The 11791-nt window shown below is 38.5% G+C and overlaps 1 pseudogene; it reads right to left on the reverse strand.

Moving 5' to 3' along the window:
• Window positions 1–5820: 5820 nt before the first annotated feature.
• On the reverse strand, window positions 5821–6636 carry LOC105498409 (large ribosomal subunit protein eL8 pseudogene; annotated as a pseudogene).
• Window positions 6637–11791: the final 5155 nt, after the last annotated feature.

The following is an 11791-nucleotide window of genomic DNA, read 5'->3' on the forward strand; positions in this document are numbered from 1 at the left end:
AGAAATAAAGAACATTCAAATAGGAAGACAGGAATTTTACAGATGACATAATCCTATATCTAGAAAACCACATAGTCTCATCCAGAAAGCTCCCTAAGCTGATAAACAACTTCAGCAAAGTCTCAGGATACAAAATCCATGTGCAAAAATTACTAGCATTCCTATACACTAACAACAGTCAAGCCAAGAGCCAAATCAGGAGTGCAATTCCATTTACAATTGCCATAAAAAACCATCTAGGACTACAGCTCTCTAGGGAGATGAAAGTCTCTACAAGGAGATGTACAAAATATCACTCAAAGACATCATAGGTAACACAAACAAGTGAAAAAGCATTTCGTGATCATGAATAGGAATAATAAATAGTGTTAAATGGCCATACTGCCCAAAGCAATTTATAGATTCAATGCTGTGCCTATTATAACACCAATGACATTCTTCACAGAACTAGAAAAAACTGCTTTAAAATTCATATGGAGCTAAAAGGAGCCCAAATAGCCAAGACAACCCTAAGGAAAATGAATAAAGCTGAAGTCATCACATTATCCAATGTCAAACTATGCTACTGGGCTACAGTAAACAAAACAGCATGGTACTGGTACACACACACACACACACACACACACACACACACACACACACACAGACCAAGGAACAGAATAGAGAACCAGAAATAAGGCTGCACACCTACAGCTATCTGATTTTCAACAAGACTGACAAAAACAAGCAATGGGGAAATAATTCCCTATTCAGTAAATGGTGCTGGTATCTCAACCAAGCAGTATACACTAAACTCAATTTGTAGTCTTTTATCCCTTGGCCCCCTCCTGTCTTTTCCCTTGAGTCCCCAAATTTCTAGCTATATGCAGAAAATTGAACCTGGACCCCTTCTTTAAACTATATACAGAAATTAGTGCAAAATGAATTAAACTCTGAAATGTAAAACCCCAGATTATCAAAACCCTGGAAGGCAACCTGGGCAATTCCATTCTGGACATAGGAATGGGCAAAGATTTCATGATGAAGACATCAAAAGCAATTGTAATGAAAGTAAAAATTGACAAATGGGATCTAATTAAACTAAAGAGCTTCTGCACAGCAAGAAAAATGATCAACAGTAAACAGGCAACCTGCAGATTGGGAGAGATTTTTGCAACCTATCCATCCTATAAATATCCAACATCCAGCCTCTATAAAAAAACTTAAGCAAATTTACAAGAGAAAACAAACAATCCCATTAAAAAGTAGGTAAAGGACATGAACAGACACTTTTTAATAGAAGACATACATGAGGTAACCTGGATGAAACTGAAGACTAATATTCTAAGTGAAGTTAACTGAGGAATGGAAGACCAAACGTCGTATGTTCTCACTTATAAGTGGGAGCTAAGCTATGAGGATGCAAAAACATATGAATGATACAATGGACTTTGGGGACTTGGAGGAAAGGGTGGGAGGTGGGTGAGGGTAAAAGACTACAAATTGGGTTCAGTGTATACTGCTCAGGTGATGGGTGCACCAAAATTTCACAAATCACCACTAAAGAACTTACTCAGTTCCAAATACCACCTGTTCCCTAAAAGCCTATGGAAATAATTTCAATAATAATAATAAAGTGGAAATCTTATCCAATGAAAAAAATAGAAAAAACTTTCCCATTCTCTCTTCCCAGACCTTGACAACCACCATTCTATTTTATGTCTCTATTATTTTGATTACTCTACCTACTTCTTGTAAGTAGAATCATACAGTATTTATTTTTTGTGAGTGGCTTATTTTATTTAGCACAATAGCCTCAAGGTTCAAATACTACCTGTTCCCTAAAAACCTGTGGAAATAATTTCAATAATAATAATAAAGTGGAAATCTTATCCAATGAAAAAAAATAAAAAAACCTTCCCATTCTCTCTTCCCAGACCTTGACAACCACCATTCTATTTTATGTCTCTATTATTTTGATTACTCTACCTACTTCTTATAAGTGGAATCATACAGTATTTATTTTTTGTGACTGGCTTTTTTTACATTTAGCACAATAGCCTCAAGTTTCATTCATGTTGTGGCATGTATTAGGCTTCTCCAGAGAGATAAAACCAATCAATAGGTCAATAAAGTATACATATATATATATATATCTCACAATAATATCCCTCCCTATTTCTTTTCTTTCTTTCCTTCCTTTCTTTTCTTTTCTTTCTTTCTCTCTCTCTCTTTCTCTTCCTTTCTCTTCTCTCTTTTCTTTTTCTTGATTCCACATATGAATGAAATCATGTGCTATCTGTCTTTCCGTGCCTGGCTTATTTCACTTAACATAATGTCCTCTAAGTCCATCCATGTTGTCACAAATGACATGATTTTATTCTCTTCTTATGGCTGAATAGTATTTCATTGTGCATATATGCCACATTTCCTTTATTCATTTATCCACTGATGAATACTTAGGTTGATTTCCTATTTTGGCTATTGTGAACAATGCTGCAATGAATGTGGGAGTGCAGTTATCTTTGACATACTGATATCGATTGCTTTGGATATATACCCAGCAATGGGATCACTGGATCATATGGTAGTTCCATTTTTAAAATTTTGGGAAATTCACACTGTTTTGCATAGTGGCTGTACTAATTTGCAATTCTGCCAATAGTGTGTAGGTGTTCATTTTTGCATCTCATCAACAATTTTTTTTTTTCTCTTCGATAGTAGCCATTCTAACTGGAATGAGATGGTATTTCATTGTGATTTTAACTTAAATTTCCCTGATGATTGGTGAAATTCTGTATTTTTAAATGTATTGGTTGACCATTTGTATGTCTTTCAAGTAATACTTATTGCTGTTTTCATGATAGTGGGTGCATTCTCACAAGATGTGGTTCTTTAAAAGTATGTAGCACCTCCTTGCTCTCTCTCTCTCCCTTCTGCTCCAGCCACATAGGACATGCCTGTTTCCCCTTTGCCTTCTGCCACGATTATAAGTTTCCTGAGGCCTCTCCAGCCATGGTTTCTGTACAGCCCATGGAACTGGAAGCTAATTAGCTAATAGCTAAACCTATTTTCTTTAGAAGTCACCCAGCCTCACTTAGTTTTTTGTTTTTTGTTTTTTTGGTTTTTTTGGTCGTTGTTTTGTTTTGTTTTGTTTTTGAGACAGGTTCTTGCTCTGTCACTCAGGCTTGATTGCAGTGGCATGATTTAGGCTTACTGCAGCCTCAACCTTCTGGGCTCAGGTGATCCTCCCACCTCAGCCTCTCAAGTAGCTGGGAGTAGCTGGGACCACAGGTGCATACCACCACACCTGGGGCTAATTTTTGTGTAATTTTTTTGTAGAGACAGGGTTTTGCCATGTTTTCTAGGTTGGTCTCAAATCCCTGAGCTCAAGTGATCTGACCACCTTGGCCTCCCAAAGTGCTGGGATTACAGGTGTGCACCACCATGCCTGGCCTTCAGGTAATTGTTTATAGTAATTTGAGAATGGGTTAATATGGTGCATGTTTTAATTAATTAATTAATTAATTAAATTTATTTAGTGACAGAGTCCCAATCTGTTGCCCAGGCTAGAGGGCAGTGATATAATGACAGCTCACTGCAGCCTCAACCTCCCAGACTCAGGTGATTCTCCAACCTCTGCCTCCTGAGTGGCTGGGACTACAGGCATGCACCGCCACACCCAGCTAATTTTTATTTTTATTTTTTGTAGAGATGGTGTTTCACCATGTTGCCCAAACTGGTCATAAAGTCCTGGGCTCAAGAAAGCCACCTGCCTTAGCTTCCCAAACTGCTGGGATTACAGGCATGGGTCACTACACCCAGATTGTCCCTGTTTTAAGTGTGTTATTTGGGGGTTTTGTGGCTACTGAGTTGTTTTAGGTCCTTATACAGGGTGAATGTTAGCCCTTTGTTGGAACTTTGGCTTGAAAATATTTTCTCCTATTTGGTAGATTGCCTTTTCACTCTGTTTATTATTTCCTTTGCTGTGTAAAAGCTTTTTAGTTCAATGTCATCCCATTGATAGGGTTTGGATATTTGTCCCCACACAAGTCTCATGTGGAATTGTAATCCCCAGTGCTGGAGATGGGGACTGGTGGAAGGTGTTTAGATCATGAGAGTGAATCCCTCAGGGCTTGGTGCTGTCTTCATGATCGTGAGTTTTCATGAGAAGTGTGTGGCACCACCTGCCACTCTCTCTCTAACTCTCGTTCCTATTCTCACTGTGTGATGTACCTGATACCCCTTTGTCTAACACCATAATTGGTTGCTTCCTGAGGCCTCTGAGAAGTAGATGTTGCTATGTTTACTATACAGCCTGGAGAACCATGAGCCAATTAAACCTCTTTTATTATAAATTACCCAGTCTCAGGTACTTTTTGTAGCAGTGCAAGAATGGTCTAATACAAAATTGGTGCTAACAGTGGGGAATCACTACAAAGATGCCTGAAAATGTGGAAGCAGCTTTGGAACTGGGAAACAGGCAGAAGTTGTAAGAGCTTGGATGGCTCTAAAGAAGACACAAAGATTAGGGAAAGTTTAAAACTTCTTAGAGACTGGTTAAATGGTTATGACCAAAATTCTGGTAGTGATATGAACGTGAATTTCCAGGTTGCTGAGGTCTCAGATGGAAATGAGGAACTTATTGGGAACTGAAGCTAAGGTCATGCATGTTATGTTTTAGCAAATAGTTTGGCTGCATTCTGTTCATGCCCTAGGGATCTGTGGAAGTGTGAACTTCATAGTGACAGAGTATCTGGCAGAAGAAATTTCTAAGCAACAAATTGTTTATGATGTGGCCTGACTGCTCCTAACAGCCTGTACACAGACACATGAACAAAGGAATGACTTACATTTGGAACTTACATTTTAGAAAGAATCAGAGCAAAAACATTTGGAAAATTTACAGCCTGTTCATGGGGCAGAGAAAGAAAAAGCTTTTAATTCAAGCAGGTTGTGGAGCAATTTCTTGCTAGAGAAATTTGCATAACTAAATGAGAGCCAAGTGCTAATATCCAAGACAGTGGGAGAAGACCTTGAAGACATTTTAGAGGTCTTTGCAGCAGCCCCTCCCATCACAGGTCCAGAGGCCTAGAAGAGAAGAATGGCTTCATGTGCCTGGCCTGGGACCCTGTTTCCCTTTACAGCATCAAAACACAGCTCACCACATCTTAGCCACTCAGGCTCCAGCCTCATCTCAAAGGGGGCCCAGGTACAGCTCTGGACATAGTTCCAGAAGGTGCAAGCTATAAGCCTTGGCAGCTTCCACATGGTTTTAAGCATGTGGGTGCACAATGTGCAAGAGTTGAGGCCTGGGAGCCTCTGCCTAGATTTCAGAGGATGTATGGAATAGCCTAGGTGCCCAGGCAGAAGGCTGTTACAAGACTGGATCCCCCACAGAGAACCTCTACTAAGGCATTGCCAAGGGAAAATTTGGGGTTAGAGCTCACACACAGAGTCCTCACTGGGGCACTGCCTAGTAGAGTTGTGAGAAGGAAGCTACTATCCTTCAGACCCCAGAATGGTAGATCCTAGTATCTATCAATGGCTTGCACCCTCAACCTGGGAAAGCAACCAGCATTTAACTTCAACCCACTGGAGCAGGCCTAGGGGCTGAACCCTGAAAACCACAGGAATGGAGCTGCCCAAATCCTTGGGAACCCACCCTTTGCATCAGTATGCCCTGGATATGGGACATTGAGCCAAATAAGATTATTTTGGAGCTTTAAGATTGAATAATTTCCCTGCTGGGTTTTGAAATTTCATGGGGCCTGTAGCCCCTTTCTTTCTTTTTTTTTTTGAAGGAAAATTTGTATTTTAATTATTTTTATGTATAGAAAACTCAACAGTGTACATTTAACCCAGTTTAGTGGCAAGTTCTTTAGCCTTTGCCTTTTCGAGCTTGGCGATACCATCCACAGACTTGGGACCCAGGACATTGCCTCCCCAGTGACGGCGGATCTCATCGTATCTGTCGTTGTAATTGGTCCTGATAGCTTCCACCAGCTTAGCCAAAGCGCCTTTGTCTTCCGAGTTCACTTGTGTGAAGGTGACAGTGGTGCAGGTCTTCCTGTGGACTAGACGTCCCAGTCTTGCCTTCCCCTTGATAATGCAGTAAGGGACCCCCATTTTATGACACAGGGCAGGCGAGAAGACAACCAGCTCAATGGGATCCACGTCGTGTGCAATCACCACCAGCTGAGCTTTCTTGTTCTCCACCAAGGTGGTGATGGTGTTAACTCCTGCTCGAAGGACAGGTGGTCTCTTAGTGGGGACGTCCCCTTTGCCAGCAACTTTATTCTCAGCCCGGGCCAACAACCTCTGCTTCTTCTCTTGCTTTGTCTCCGGTCTGTACTTGTGGGCCAACTTAAGCAGCTGAGTAGCTGTTTGGCAGTCCAGGGCCTGGGTGAACTGGTTAATAGCAGGAGGCACTTTTAGCCGCTTAGAGAGGATGGCTCTCTTCTGCTGCAACCTGATATAGTGAGGCCATTTCACAAAGCGGGTGAGGTCTCTTTTGGGCTGGATGTCCTGTCCAATGCCAAAATGCTTAGGTCTTTTCTCAAACAGAGGATTCACCACTTTCTTGGCCTTCTGCTTTTTCATGACAGCAGGGGCCAGAGCCACCTTCTTTCCCTTGGCCTTCTTTCCTTTCAGCATCTTGGGCGGCGGGAGTAGAGCTGTATTTGGCTGATTTCTTCCTTTTGGAATGGGAATATTTACCCACTGCCTACTCCCACTGTATATTGGAAGTAAATAACTTGTGTGTGTGTTTTTCTTTTATTTTACAGGCTTATAGCTGGAAGGGACTTGTCTTGTCTCAGATGAGACTTTGAACTTTGGACTTTTAAGTTAATGCAGGAATGAGTGAAGAGTTTTGGGGACCATTGGAAAGGCATGATTGTGTTTTGCAATGTAAGAAGGTCATAAGATTTGGGAGGCGCCGGGGCAGAATGATGTAGTTTGGATATTTGTCAACACCCAAATCTCATATCAAATTGTAATCCCCAATGCCGGAGGCGGGGCCTGGTGGGAGGTGTTTGGATCATGGGGTCAGATTCCTCATGGCTTAGTGCTGTATTTGTGATAGTAAGTTCTCATGAGATCTTGTCGTTTAAAAATGTGTGGCACCTCCTTTCATGACTTTCTTTCACTCTTACTCCTGTTATTGCCATGTGATATGACTGCTCACCCATGCCTCTCATCATAATCAGAAGCTTCCTGAGGACTCCCCAGAAGCAGATGGCATTAAACTTCCTGTACTGCCTGCAGAACCATGAGCCAATTAAATATCTTTTCTTATAAATTAACTAGTCTCAAGATTTTTTATATAGCAGTGCAAGAATGACCTGATAAATTTACTTGTTCACTTTTGCTTATTTTTCTTGAATGTTTGAAGTATTATTTTAATAAATTTTGCTCACTTTCATGTCATTTAAGGCATTTAAGATATGATTTCTTTTAGTATTGTCAGTTTGGGGTGTTATTTAAGTCAGTTTTCAAATATGTTCAGAAATAGAAGTTTAGTTTTATTCTTATCAATGTGGATATATAATTTTTGAATCATTTATTGAACAGACTGTGTATTTCCTCCAGTGTACATTCTTGGAATCTTTGTAAAAAAATAATTTCACTGTAGGTATGTGATTTTTATTTCTGGTCTCTCTTTTGTTCCATGGTCCATGTGTCCAATTTTATGTTGGTACTATGCTGCTTGGATTATTAAATCTTTGTAGTATAGTAGTGTGATGTCACCAGCTTTGTTTTTTTTGTTGTTGTTGTTGTCATTTTAGGATTTTTTTCTATTTCTGTGAAGAATTTCATTTATATTTTGATATCAAATCAAATAGGGATTCCATAAAATCTGTAAATTGCTTTGGGTAGTATGGTCATTCTAATAATATTAATTCTTTCCATTCATGAATGTAAGATATCTTTTCATTTCTCTGTCTTCTTCAATTTCTGTCATCAATATTTTATAGTATTCAGTGTAAAGATCTTTCACCTACTTGTTTAAGTTTATTCCTAGGTATCTTATTTACTTATTTATTTTGAAATCTATTTCAAATACAAATAGATTTCCTGTTGAAATTGGAATTATTTTCTTGATTTTTTTCAGATTGTTTGCTACTAGTGTACAGAAATGATTCTGATATTTGTATGTTGGTTTAATATTCTGCAACTTTACTGACTTTGTTTATTAGTTCTGATAGATTTTTGTCAAAATCTTTAGGGTGTTATCTCTATAAGATCATGACATCTGCAAACAGGAACAATTTGACTTCTTTTTTTTCCAATTAGGATTTCTTTTATTTCTCCTCTTGTCTAATTGCTCTGGCGAGGACTTCCTCTACTGCACTGAATAGAAGTGTTAATAGTGGGCATCATATTCTTATTCATGATCTTACAGAGAAACCTTCAGCTTTTTCCATTCAGTGTGATATTATCTGTGGGTTTGTCATATATGGTCATTACTTTGTTGAGATAATACCTTCTATACCTTATTGAGAATTTTTAAATGATAAAGCAGTATTAAATTTTGTCAAATGCTTTTTATATATGTATTGAAATGATCATATGGTTTTGTCTTTCTTCTTTTTAATGTGACATATCACACTTTTTTGTGTGTGTATGTTGAACTATCCTTGCATTCCTAGATGAATTCCATTTGATCATAGTAAATGATCTTTTTAATGAGTGGTTGAATTCAGTTTGCTAGTATATTGTTGAGAATGTTTGCATCTGTTTGTCAGGGATATTGGCCTGCAGCTTTTTCTTGCGTTGTTGTGTTCTAATTTATTTTTTGGAAACAGGATATTGCTTGCCTTGTAACGTTAGTTTGGAAGTATTTATTCAACTTTTTTCTGAAATAATTTGAGAAGAATTGGGACTAGATCTTTTCTAAATGTTTGGTATAATTCAGCAGTGAAGCTGTCAGTTCATAATTTTTTTTTTTTTTTGTAGGGGAGATGGAAGACTTTTTGTTATGGATTAAATTACCTCACACAATAGTAATTTGTTCAGATTTTCCATTTTTAAATAATTCAATTTTAATAGGTTGTGTGTCTCTAGGAATTTATTCATTTCTTCTGTGCTTTCAAATTTATTAGTATATAGTTTACATTAGTCTTCCATGATCCTTTGTATTTCTGTAATGCCAATTTTAATGTTTTCTATTTCATCTTTGATTTTATTTATTTGGGTCTTCTCTTCCTTTTATTTAAAGTTACTGTACCTAAAGTTCTATTGTGTTCATCTTTTCTTTTTATTTATTATTTATTATTTATTTATTATTATTATTATACTTTAAGTTCTAGGGTACATGTGCATAATGTGCAGGTTTGTTACATATGTATATTTGTGCCACGTTGGTGTGTTGCACCCATCAACTCGTCAGCACCCATCAACTCGTCATTTACATCAGGTATAACTCCCAATGCAATCCCTCCCCCCTCCCCCCTCCCCATGATAGGCCCCGGTGTGTGATGTTCCCCTTCCCGAGTCCAAGTGATCCCATTGTTCAGTTCCCACCTATGAGTGAGAACATGCGGTGTTTGGTTTTCTGTTCTTGTGATAGTTTGCTAAGAATGATGGTTTCCAGCTACATCCATGTCCCTACAAAGGACACAAACTCATCCTTTTTTATGGCTGCATAGTATTCCATGGTGTATATGTGCCACATTTTCTTAATCCAATCTGTCACTGATGGACATTTGGGTTGATTCCAAGTCTTTGCTATTGTGAATAGTGCTGCAATAAACATACGTGTGCATGTGTCTTTATAGCAGCATGATTTATAATCCTTTGGGTATATACCCAGTAATGGGATGGCTGGGTCATATGGTACTTCTTGTTCTAGATGCTTGAGGAATCGCCATACTGTTTTCCATAATGGTTGAACTAGTTTACAGTCCCACCAACAGTGTAAAAGTGTTCCTATTTCTCCACATCCTCTCCAGCATCTGTTGTTTCCTGACTTTTTAATGATTGCCATTCTAACTGGTGTGAGATGATATCTCATTGTGGTTTTGATTTGCATTTCTCTGATGGCCAGTGATGATGAGCATTTTTTCATGTGTCTGTTGGCTGTATGAATGTCTTCTTTTGAGAAATGTCTGTTCATATCCTTTGCCCACTTTTTGATGGGGTTGTTTGTTTTTTTCTTGTAAATTTGTTTGAGTTCTTTGTAGGTTCTGGATATTAGCCCTTTGTCAGATGAGTAGATTGCAAAAATTATCTCCCATTCTGTAGGTTGCCTGTTCACTCTGATGGTAGTTTCTTTTGCTGTGCAGAAGCTCTTTAGTTTAATGAGATCCCATTTGTCAATTTTGGCTTTCGTTACTGTTGCTTTTGGTGTTTTAGACATGAAGTCTTTGCCCATGCCTATGTCCTGAATGGTACTACCTAGGTTTTCTTCTAGGGTTTTTATGGTATTAGGTCTAACATTTAAGTCTCTAATCCATCTTGAATTAATTTTCGTATAAGGAGTAAGGAAAGGATCCAGTTTCAGCTTTCTACTTATGGCTAGCCAATTTTCCCAGCACCATTTATTAAATAGGGAATCCTTTCCCCATTTCTTGTTTCTCTCAGGTTTGTCAAAGATCAGATGGCTGTAGATGTGTGGTATTATTTCTGAGGACTCTGTTCTGTTCCATTGGTCTATATCTCTGTTTTGGTACCAGTACCATGCTGTTTTGGTTACTGTAGCCTTGTAGTATAGTTTGAAATCAGGTAGCGTGATGCCTCCAGCTTTGTTCTTTTGACTTAGGATTGTCTTGGCAATGCGGGCTCTTTTTTGGTTCCATATGAACTTTAAAGCAGTTTTTTCCAATTCTGTGAAGAAACTCATTGGTAGCTTGATGGGGATGGCATTGAATCTATAAATTACCTTGGGCAGTATGGCCATTTTCTTGATATTGATTCTTCCTATCCATGAGCATGGTATGTTCTTCCATTTGTTTGTGTCCTATTTTATTTCACTGAGCAGTGGTTTGTAGTTCTCCTTGAAGAGGTCCTTTACATCCCTTGTCAGTTGGATTCCTAGGTATTTTATTCTCTTTGAACAATTATGAATGGAAGTTCATTCATGATTTGGCTCTCTGTTTGTCTGTTACTGGTGTATAAGAATGCTTGTGATTTTTGCACATTAACTTTGTATCCTGAGACTTTGCTGAAGTTGCTTATCAGCTTAAGGAGATTTTGGGCTGAGACAATGGGGTTTTCTAAATATACAATCATGTCATCTGCAAACAGGGACAATTTGACTTCTTCTTTTCCTAACTGAATACCCTTGATTTCTTTCTCTTGCCTAATTGCCCTAGCCAGAACTTCCAACACTATGTTGAATAGGAGTGGTGAGAGAGGTCATCCCTGTGTTGTGCCAGTTTTCAAAGGGAATTTTTCCAGTTTTTGCCCATTCAGTATGATATTGGCTGTGGGTTTGTCATAAATAGCTCTTATTATTTTGAGGTACGTTCCATCAATACCGAATTTATTGAGTGTTTTTAGCATGAAGGGCTATTGAATTTTGTCAAAAGCCTTTTCTGCATCTATTGAGATAATCATGTGGTTCTTGTCTTTGGTTCTGTTTATATGCTGGATTACGTTTATTGATTTCCGAATGTTGAACCAGCCTTGCGTCCCAGGGATGAAGCCCACTTGATCATGGTGGATAAGCTTTTTGATGTGCTGCTGAATCCGGTTTGTCAGTATTTTATTGAGGATATTTGCATCGATGTTCATCAGGGATATTGGTGTAAAATTCTCTTTTTTTTGTTGTGTCTCTGCCAGGCTTTGGTATCAGGATGATGTTGGC

Source organism: Macaca nemestrina, chromosome 14 (genome assembly GCF_043159975.1).
Source record: "Macaca nemestrina isolate mMacNem1 chromosome 14, mMacNem.hap1, whole genome shotgun sequence".
NCBI lineage: Eukaryota > Metazoa > Chordata > Mammalia > Primates > Cercopithecidae > Macaca > Macaca nemestrina.